This window comes from Lolium perenne, chromosome 5 (assembly GCF_019359855.2).
Source record: "Lolium perenne isolate Kyuss_39 chromosome 5, Kyuss_2.0, whole genome shotgun sequence".
NCBI classification, from domain to species: Eukaryota; Viridiplantae; Streptophyta; class Magnoliopsida; order Poales; family Poaceae; genus Lolium; species Lolium perenne.
The window spans coordinates 227904506-227914904 of record NC_067248.2 but is presented as its reverse complement, the minus strand read 5'-3'; the positions used below and the strand labels follow the sequence as shown (position 1 = coordinate 227914904).

General features: G+C 45.0%; 1 long non-coding RNA gene across 4 annotated transcripts; it reads left to right on the top strand.

Moving 5' to 3' along the window:
- Positions 1 to 406: 406 nt before the first annotated feature.
- On the top strand, positions 407 to 7300 carry LOC139831105 (uncharacterized). 4 transcript variants are annotated; one of them, XR_011745612.1, is made up of 9 exons: positions 418 to 964; positions 1173 to 1266; positions 2003 to 2128; positions 2413 to 2664; positions 4170 to 4241; positions 5416 to 5577; positions 6026 to 6100; positions 6620 to 7077; positions 7168 to 7300. It is a non-coding gene; the product is annotated as an uncharacterized lncRNA (long non-coding RNA). The 4 variants fall into 4 exon arrangements; XR_011745613.1 differs by lacking the exon at positions 7168 to 7300 and having other exon boundaries at positions 407 to 964; positions 6026 to 6129; positions 6620 to 7093; XR_011745614.1 differs by lacking the exon at positions 7168 to 7300 and having other exon boundaries at positions 407 to 1008; positions 6620 to 7093.
- Positions 7301 to 10399: the final 3099 nt, after the last annotated feature.

The window sequence follows — 10399 nt, the reverse complement described above, 5'->3', positions numbered from 1 at the left end:
TAGGAGAGCACCATCGCATTCAATGATGCCTTTTGAGCCGATGAACCGGGTCGTCGCAGAGGACGAGCCCGAGACTTTGTGGCACGTCGGCCGGGGATCTTCCCCGTGGTTTGGGAGCGATTATATCTTGGGAGTTTTTCGCACAGCAGCACCAGGCCACGAGATATGGTTAATGAATGTGTTGTGATTGTGGGCGGCACAATTTCATGTTTTTTTTTCATGTACTCCATCCATTTCATAAAATGATGTCGAAAATTTATGTAAATCCAGCATATATATATTTAGACAAACTTTCGACATTATTTTATGAATAGAGGTACTTAGTAAGCCAAGCGGGAAAAGAAATTTGCGCCGCAGTCGAATGAGTGAATGACTAGGCCACCACACCTATCCAATCCAACGCACACACAACGCATGCATCTGAAGAAAAAGAAAACACACGCATTACTCACCTCGATTCCCCATCCCTTTCTCTCACAACCCATCGGGAACCGCTCCCGCCATTCCCTCTTCCCCGCCGCCGTCTACTCCGGCCACCATGCCGCCCCCGCTCGCCCTATCCCCGCTCACTTCCCCCGCCGACGGAGCCCTCCCGTGTCCTCAATCACGCAGCCCCGCAAACACTAGCCGCTCCTCTGCCGGCGCTGGCGCCGGCGCATGAGGACGGGGCCGACCGCAGTACGGACTTCTGGTCGCATCCCGAGCTGTTCCAAACTCTAGCTCCGGAAGACGACCATGCGGCAACCTCGCGCCGTGCGTCGATTCGCCATCCGTCGGAGCCGCTGCTCGTCCACGGGAACCACCAAGGTCGCCGCCGCCGGGCGAGCTCCGGCACCGCTGCCTCGCCGGCGTATTGGAGGGATCACCCAGGGCCATGGACGCGGCCCTTCCGCGACCTGCAAGACCTCGGCCCCAAGCCCCACCTCCACGCTGCCGTCCTGGAGCACATCTTGCCACCCCAAAGGTCGAAATCTTCGCCGCTCGCGCTAGAGTCGACACAACAATTTTGTATGACTGCGTATTTGCTCAAGTCCTACTTCAAGCTACATTGCACTAGATCACTCTAGATTTTCGTACTAGTACTGCCTGGTTCAAAATTGCATTGTATGCATCAATAGAAATTTTCGCACCTACAGGAAATTGAACTGGTTTTGCATGTATCTTCGTTGTAGGTGTGGCTGGCAAGAATGCAAACCAGCCTGTGCATTTACCGCGGCGGCGTGCGATGGCAGCGGGTGGTCTACTTCTTTGACTCCGTGGCCTTTGGTAAATTTTCTGGTTCCTCTTCTTAGTCCTCTAGGTTTTTCCGTGATAGCACGGGCTACACGGCCATCTAGCTATACCTATGTGTGTTTCATATGTTGTGGATTCGATATGAAAACTTGGGAAGCATATTGATGGTTTGATGGTAGTGGGTTTTGTTGGAATGGTTCCAATACCCTGTTCATCTTTTTGGTGAAGAACACTAATTAAGGCTGAATGAATGCTTCAGGTAGTCTGTACTTGCATTGCGTGATGTATGTTATTCATATGTGGTAGTTCAGGATCACATCAATTGAGCAGCCTATCTTTTCTGCCCTTGAATTGATTTTTATCCTGTGTTGCTTTGCATAGCAAAATCCTAGTTCAAGTGTTGCTGATACTTTGTGAAATTGAAAACAAAGTAGATTACAAGCTTCTGTGATTACCCCCTGCCCAAGTGAAGTGCTTGTCCGATCTTAACATGTTGCCCCCTCCAATCCATAATAAGCATAGGTGATTCAGTATAACTTCATACAAAGTTGTACTAACTCACCGACACTTATTATGGATCGGAGGGAGTAAAAGAAATTGCTAATTGTGTCACTTGAATTCTTTTTTAAGCGGTGTTTTAATGGTTGAAGCCCTGCCTGATTTTGTATGCATTGCTACTAAGGAGTGCTTATTTTGCAATATTAAGCTGATGCATATGTTGGTTCAGTTTGAACTCTACATGACATGGTTCTTATTATTCTGTTTGCAGCGGACCTCGTGAGGATGTCACCCATATTGATTCTTCTGGTGTTTTGAGGACGCATGCTGTGTATATCTTCCCCTGAGGAGGTTGAACCAGACAATCTACTTGTTCCATACTTAATAACCTACTAATGTAAGTCAAGGAAAGTGATTTTTTCAATGTTTAGTGTCCAGAAATATACCATGATGGTCTTGTTTAATCATGTGCATCACTACATTTTATCGGCCTCTCTCAGTGCTAAGATATATTTGTGTAATTTATTCTGGTGTAATAGGCTAATAGCTAATATGACAAGAAATGGTGTATCAATTTGTTAGCTCATATGGTTTGGGTCTTCGTCAGGTTTGCTTTCTGCAAGCCGTATGAGTTTTAAGCTGCCACTTTGGTAATGAAGTCGTTTTGTTGCTAATATGCAGGTATGTATACTTTATTTCGCCTGGAGAAAGAGCACCTACCCGGGCTGCACCTGTGATGGTGGCCTCGTGGTCCTACGAGTGCAGGATCTGCCTGGACGAGTTCAAGAACGCCGGCAGGTCGGGCTGAGTGAACCTGCCCTGCCTGCACGCTGTTGCTGTCCGCAACGGGGCACTGTTGATGTCGGTGGAGAGGATACCACAATCTTCGTCCCTCGCTGCTGGGCGTCCAGGATGCATCAGCATCAAGTAACGGTAATCTCTCTTTCCCAACCCTGGTGGATCAGTATGTATGGCGTTGCTGCACATGGTGATATGCTTTGCGCTTTATGTATGCTCTTGCCAATTGCGAGGTGTACATATGCAGCTTGCATGTTGTGTTGTATTTTACCGTCCCACCCTGGGCTCGGAAGGGATTGTGGAAACTTTGATGATGTGCTTTGCCTTGATGGTTGTTTGTTGTCCGGTGTTGCGTAAATTCTGGTTGATTGTATGTCACAATGTCACATGTGTTGTGACTGTTGTCTTAATCGAATATTTAGTTGTGCAGGTTTGGATGCCAAAAGATAGGCAAGGTCGTGCAAAAAATTTGAGCAGTCCTTGGCTCTTTCATTAGTTGTTTTTTTGGTTTTTTTCTTTAGTTGCTTAATTCCCCCATGACGAAGAAAAATACAACAAATTCCAAGTCATAATTGGTCTATAAAAATTATATATGGTTCTTTGTATTATCATTCATGGCTGGTGCTTATTTTGGCTTTAATAGGGTAGGCATTATTTAGGTCATAATTTGTAGAGAAAACAAGTGTACTAGCCCATGATTACTAAGAGGAGTAGGAGGAGGAAGACTAGATGTCAGCTAGCAGGGTAGAAGCTATAGCGGCCTGGTTACGAAGATTCATTGTGCCAGCCGATACCCGAAAGGACTTCTTCGTAACACACCATCATTCATTCATGTGTTGTCTGTTATTTGGTGTCTCATTATTTTGCTATTCGGTCAGTTAGTTAATGTTCATGCTTATTCTGCTACATGCTTCTTAGAAAGTTGGAACATACAAAGTTCATTGATAGATGGCATATACTGCAGTTTCTTGTGGAGTCTCAGAGTTGTGTGTTATATTGCCTTATATGGTGTCAAAAATAAGTATTTCATAATGCAACAAAAATATATATAACAGTGTGTTACAATGTCACCGTGCTTCCCCCAGAATCCAATGGTAACACGGTAGTGTATTCATTCTAATTACTTAACACTTAATGCCTTGAGTTAGCATTCATGGGCTGATTTGGCGGTAATATGATAGACATGATTTAGCTAATAATTTGTAGAGAATACAAGTGTACTAGCCTGTATAAGTTGCATGGGTGTCATGTTGGCTTCCAAATTTCATTAGTTGTTGCCAATAAATAAATATGCTCTAGAGCTATCAATGATTTTTTGATTCTTTTTGTTCCATGATTTTTACATGGACTAGATGGCTGTAGTAGCTGTTGCAGCAGGCTTCCGCATCATGTGTTTGAAGGAAGCTGTAAAATAGAGGGGTGGTAAGCAAGGAGATGCCATCTCTGTATATGCAGCCTCAGCCTTGCAATTATCTACTGCGTGCTTCTAGGGCGAATTTGTGTTCATTAAATTGGAATTAGATGGTAGTGCGATGATGGTCTAGTGTAGCACTCCCTTGTCACTTCAGTTTTGTTGTTTATTACAAATTATAGATTGTAAGGTCAAGTACTGTGTTGTTTGACCAACTTCTTAATTGCAGGGGGATGACAATTCAGTTGTTTATTCAGAAAAGTTCAACGCTTAGAGCTGTGGCACTTTTAAGCATGCTAATGTAAGTTCTCTTTTCGCTTTCCGATGTCAGAGGGTAGTAGTTTTATTTGACTATGCATAGGATGTCTATGCATAGTACAGATTTTTATTTAATGTGCGCTAAACCTGTAGCTTGAGTCATTATTATTTAAGAGGGTTTTGTCTAAGATGTGACTGGTTGCATTTGCTGGGAGTGATCTGGACTAAGATATATGAAATTTGCAAAGAGTAAAAGAGGAATACAAAAGAACCCTGAGACATTGACACAACTGAAGAACCCATGACAAGAAAATTCTTGTTTCATGTGACTCATGTCTGGTTTACATGACGGAGGGGCTGGGGAGTTTGCTGGCAACCGGACGAAAAATGCTGACCTCCTAACAATTTCAGATATTGTGTTACCAATCCAAGTCAACAGAAATAGAATAAGAATAAAGTGGCTATCCTCTTTTGCGATTCAACACTATTGTCCTGAGATTTTTTCCATATTGATGCCTGTGCTGCTATTTATTTCAAAAATATGAGTTCTGACCCTAAACTGTCGCCTAATTGTTGCCTTACTTGGAACCTTAAACCCGATATTTTATTAGTGTGTTTTGGACCTGGATCTTGAGTTCTTGTTATTTAAAAAGCATTTGTCAGTAGTGCTGCTTGTTGCACTTGTTGTAGATGATCTGGACTTGAATGATCCAAGTGGCTAAGGTCTATTGTGATTAGACACAATGTTTACCCTGATGAATTCATTTTGTTGCCTTATTGATGCCCGTCCTGCTGCTTATCTCGAAAGATGGATTTCTGCCACTAAAATGTTTCTGAATTGTTGTCTGAATTAGAAACTTTATCGAGCTTATTGATGCTTGTTTGGCTTGAGTTGCTTGCTTGCTGTGTTATGAATGAATGAATAAAGTGTAACAGTTAAGATAAGTAATCTTTGTCTCGGAAATAAGCAATGACTTACTGACAGTGTTTAGCGACCTATACTCGCTGATGTTTGTTGCATGCATATCATATGGCTGCTGTTACTTATCAAGTTATCATTGCCAAGAATGTTTCTCTCAATATATTTCCTGTTTTTATTATTCACTATTTGCAGCCATACACTTTCTGATCATATGTTAATGCCAATTTCAAATTGTATTCATAAATGCTCAATCTGCTATAGACCTGACCATCATTTTTTTTGTTTTGTTCAATAGAAACGAGGACTAGGTGGGATCAGGAGAGACTGGGGTAGCAGCTTGAACCTGCAGCTGCTGCCCACAGGATGATGCATCGCTTGGAAGGAAGCTGGAAGACCCCGGGGACAAGCTCGGACGAACTTCCTTTCAAGCGCCTTGCTGAGTTCTGCATATATCTGGGTATGATGCATGTTGTGTTGTATGTAATTTTGTTTTTCTGTGCAACAGCTTTGCCTTGTCTTTGGTGTTGTGAAAATTATCGTCGATTGAATCTGGCATGTCACATGGTTTTTTACTATTGCCTTAGTTGAAGTATATAGTTTGCTGTGCAGGTTTGAATGTCCAAAAAACAGTCAAGTTCATGCCAAAATTTTGCACATCCTTGCTAATTGATTTTGATTAATTAACTAGCTTAGTTACTGGTTTTATTTGTCAAAGGAAATTCTGCTGATCATTGTAAATAATTGGAAGAATAATTATAGTGTAATGTTTGTCTGGTATTGACATGCTAAAAGAACTTGCTAACTGTAGCTTCATTTCATTAATTATTATTGCTTCATATAACAGCAGCCATACACTTCTGATTATGTAATTCTGGTTGTGAGGCTATTTCATCTGTCTGTGTTAGAGATCTTGACCACGGCGACGACTTGCTCCACTCACAACGCCGCTAAGGACAAGGACAACTACGATTCATAGAAATGTATATCTCGCTGCTTTTTATGACAAGTTGTGAGTTTTGGTGCTGCCCATACTTTCAGATATTAGGCTTTTGCTGCATTCATAGGGCTTCTGTCATCATTGTTCACCTTTTCCTTTTAAATGTAAAATATGTTGTATGCATAGTCTAGATGTATGCAACCTGTTGAAACTTGTATGCTTACCCTGTGCCATGGATATGTGTCGTAGTGTGATTGAATGCATGATTTCCTTGTCCTTTTTTGTTCAAGCTTTGCCTGCCATGGATGCATGCTCTGTCCTTGCCTGTTGCATCTAACCGTTGCGAATTTAGCTTGCTGGTTGGAGTGTTTGGTTCCGGTAACCTGAAGTTCTAGTTCTCATTGATCTCTTTTTAATTGGTGATTGTTAGTGTTATCTTGCGACATAATAGCTCAATATTATGCTTTTCTTGATTAGTGTGTTCATACTTATTCTGTAGCTTATGAAAGCTCAAATATCGTGCATAGATCTGACCATCATGTGTTTGTTCTTGTTGTTGGAGGATACTGCGGAGGTTATCTATATGCTGCTGGAGACCCGATGCATCACCTGGGAAGCTGGAAGACATGATGCTACCACCTCTTTGTAGCAGCAGCTTTCTAGCACGTTGATGCTAAACACTTGGATGCCATTTAACGCATGAACAGCCCAGGTTTCGGATCTGGAAGTATGTCCTAATGCAGCGATCTTGCATTGTATGTAACCATCCTATGATGGGATTGCAGAAACCTGCATGATGTGCATCAGCTTTGCTTTGCAAGTTGTTCGTTATCCGGCGTTGAGAAAATTCTGGTTGAGTGTATGTTGATATGTCACATGGGTTGGGACTATTGTTTTAGTTGTAGTCATTGCTTGGTGTGCAGGTTTGGATGTTCTAAAAAGCTTACATTAGCTGATCGACGTGTAAAACAGATAATGCTAATTGTCCATTCTTGAGCCAAGCAGGTTTTATTCTGAAATGTAAGTTTCTCGATCAGTTGTTGATTCTGCGACATTTGTGCACAATATATGAGAATAACCACCTAAGTGTGTATTTTCTTTGCACAACAGACGGGTTGAAAAAAGCATGGAAATCATGTCCTGGCTACTTTCATTTTCTTGCTGGAAACTCTGGAAACCGAGAAGAAGTTTTAGAGAATCAGGTTCCTCCCGTTGTACGTGTGTACGTGCTGTTAGTTCTAGTTCGAGTATGGAGGGTGTGTGTGTTTTTCTTAAATAAGGGATTTCCCCCGATTTCTATTACCAGAAACCATGTTCAGTACAGAAAGAAAGAAATCAGACAAATAAAAAACAAGAGAGCCAAGAGTCTCAAGAAAAAGCAGCTATTCAACCACAAGTAACATGATCTTTTCCTAATTCTTGATTGTGTGCCGACTTTTTTATCATTCGTTTGTTTTCCTATGTTCTTGTCTTCACTTCATCAGTTTCATGGGCCTCCGTCCATGATTCGCTTGGAACACTTTATTTGACAATTGCACGAATAATTTGGCTCCCCAACTAATCGCATCGTGGTTTGTCTCTTTTACCTGTAAAACAGACAAAGTGGACAGCCAATGTTCCAATCATGTTAGTGATTACAGTTGGACTTTTAGGTGATATAGAGCAAAAGTACGCATTATTCCAGTCTTCCATATAAAGCAAAAACATGCATTATTTTCAGTTCTTGTTCCACCGTGTACTTTCACAAAACAAAAGTTCCAGTGTGTACCATAGGGCATTGATGTAGACAATACTAGTGTGGTTGGAGGCTGGAGTCGATGGAAGACAGTAGTAGCGTGCCCCGTCGGCACCGTCGCCTTCCTCCGGCTTGCGGGACAAAGATGTCAGTGGGCGGGATAAAGATCTATTTTTAGTGTTCTTCTTATCAGAAGCCCGAGTCAATGAAGACAGTACTAGGGAGGTTGGAGTCTTGAGTTCAGTCCACCGTCGGGGAAGAAGAACTGTCCGTTATCCGTGTGGTGGTGTTGGGAGACAAAAGGGATGTGAACAGGATTGAAAAGTCTAGCGATGTGAACGTGTGCTAGTGATTTAACAAGACGGGTCACGCTATGAGATGTGAACGAGTGCTATAGTGATTTAGCGAGACAGGTGACGCTGAGCGTTCGCTGGCCGGCCTCTAAAAAATATCAAGTGTGTACCATAGGGCGTTGATGAAGACAATACTACTGTCACCGGAGGTTTGGCACGAGGTAGCCAGGGTACATCACCATCGCGGCAATTAGCGTGCAGGCGCGCGTAGGTCGAGCAGCCGCCGGGAAGAGGAACGGTCCGTTTCGGCAAGTTCGTGTGGTGGTGTTGGGAGATGGAAAGGATGTGTTAAGGATGGAAAAGTAGACTGGAAAGTCTATCGGGCCTGCGAACACCATCAAAGAACTTACCTGCACTAGTGATTCAATTAGACAGACTAGAAGAGAGAGGGGAGACTCCACGGGCTAGTGGGATTGAAGAACAAGATACAAGTGGAGTGTATGGGATGAGGGAAGGAGCTTGCCGCTCATCACCACAACACACCCTCAAGAGCGCTCGCTGCCTGGCCGGCATCGGGGAAGGAGCTCGGAGCTCGCCGCTCGTCGCCATGGATGAAGAGCAAGGTACGAGCGGAGTCTATGGGATTAGGGAAGGAGCTTGGAGCTCGCCGCTCTTCGCCACACCACGCCACCAAGAGCGCTCGCTGGCCGGCATCGGGGAAGGGCTCACCTCTCCTTGCCGATCATTGCCACACCACGCCACAGCGCTCGCCGGCCGGCCTCACCTCTCCATGAGGGAAGAGGAATAATCCAGTTTTGGCAAGTTCGTGTGGTGGTGTTGGGATCTAGTGGGCTGAGTAATATGGTGGGGTGTTGGCCGGCCTCGTCTCATGTCCTCGCCACACCAGGCCATGAAGAGCGCTCGCTGGCCGGCATCACCTTCCCTCCCCTCTCCTCGCTAAAGTAATTTGGGATCTAGTGGGCTGAGTAATATGGTGGGGTGTTGGCTGTCTCAAGCTTGTACTTACATTTGAAACGCAAAGCGTTTTGCATTTTCGTAAAAAAGGCTGCTTAGCATTGCGGCAGATTACACTAATCCCCTTTGGTTGAGCCGATAGACATGGGTTCAGACTTGAGAGCAGTACCAAAGTTCAGTTCGTGTGACGAAATTAAGAGTTGCAAAAGAAGAAATTTCTTGTCGAGCTAGCACTAATTACAGCAAAATACCACGAAGTCAGAAGAAAGGAAGCGAAAACACAGGCAGACATCGACCAGAGCAGACGGGCGGCGCCGCCGGTCGGCGGGCGAGCTCGGAGGAGGAGAAGCCGGTGGAGGTGATGAGCAGCGACACGAGCTGCCCGAGCGCAAGCCCCGCGAGCACCTCCCGCCGGAGCCACCACCTAGCCGCCGGCAGCGCCATTGCCATTGTATGGGTAAGAGTAAAATCATACAAGAAGGATATGCAGCTCGGTCGATCCATCGACGATGGTGCTGCGACGGAAGGAGTTCATGGCGTCTGCTCGTGACCGGCCATTCGGCGATGCGAGGACGAAGTAGACTACGCTCACCACTCTTGGCATCGCCTAGTCCTCACCTCACCTCTCCTCGCCAAAGTCCAAAGTCACAAGTCACACACGTAACCGCACGCGGACTGTGACGATGAACTTGTACTTATAGAGACAAGCTTCAGGTGAGGGAGATACCGCATGTTCGATCGGTTCTCCTTTTTAGCATGCTGGGAGCTATGGACGGAGATGATCAACGGATGAAATGGATCATGGCATGGATCAGTGACGTGGAGGATTGTTTTGGGAAACGAAACACCATCTCGTAAAGGGGACGTATCCTCCTGGTTAATTAAGTCATGGCATGCATGGGCTAGTTTCCTAGGATGCTGTTGAAGTCTGTTCGGTTGGCGTGAAGCTTTTTTCTGTTGACGTGTTCCATTGGCGTGAAGCTATTAGATAACATTAAATGCACGTACTGGAGATCAATTTTATAGATATTATAATGGCGCAGAAGGCGGAGCAGCCGGAGATGACGTTGCCGGTGTCCCCGAGCAGGGTGGCCTGGACGTTGCACCCGGTGACCACGAACTGTTGCCGTCAGGGGTCCCGGTAGGTGATGTTGACGGCGCCCACGCTGTCCTTGACGCGCACCGTGGAGTTGGCCAGCGAGATATCCACAACTTCAAGGGTGCCGCCGCCACCGATGAGCAGCCGGCCGCGTGCCCGATCGCAGGTGAGGTTGAAGCCCGGCCAGTGGCGTCCGTCGCCGATGCCGAAAGGGTACGGCACGCTCACGCCGCCGCAGCT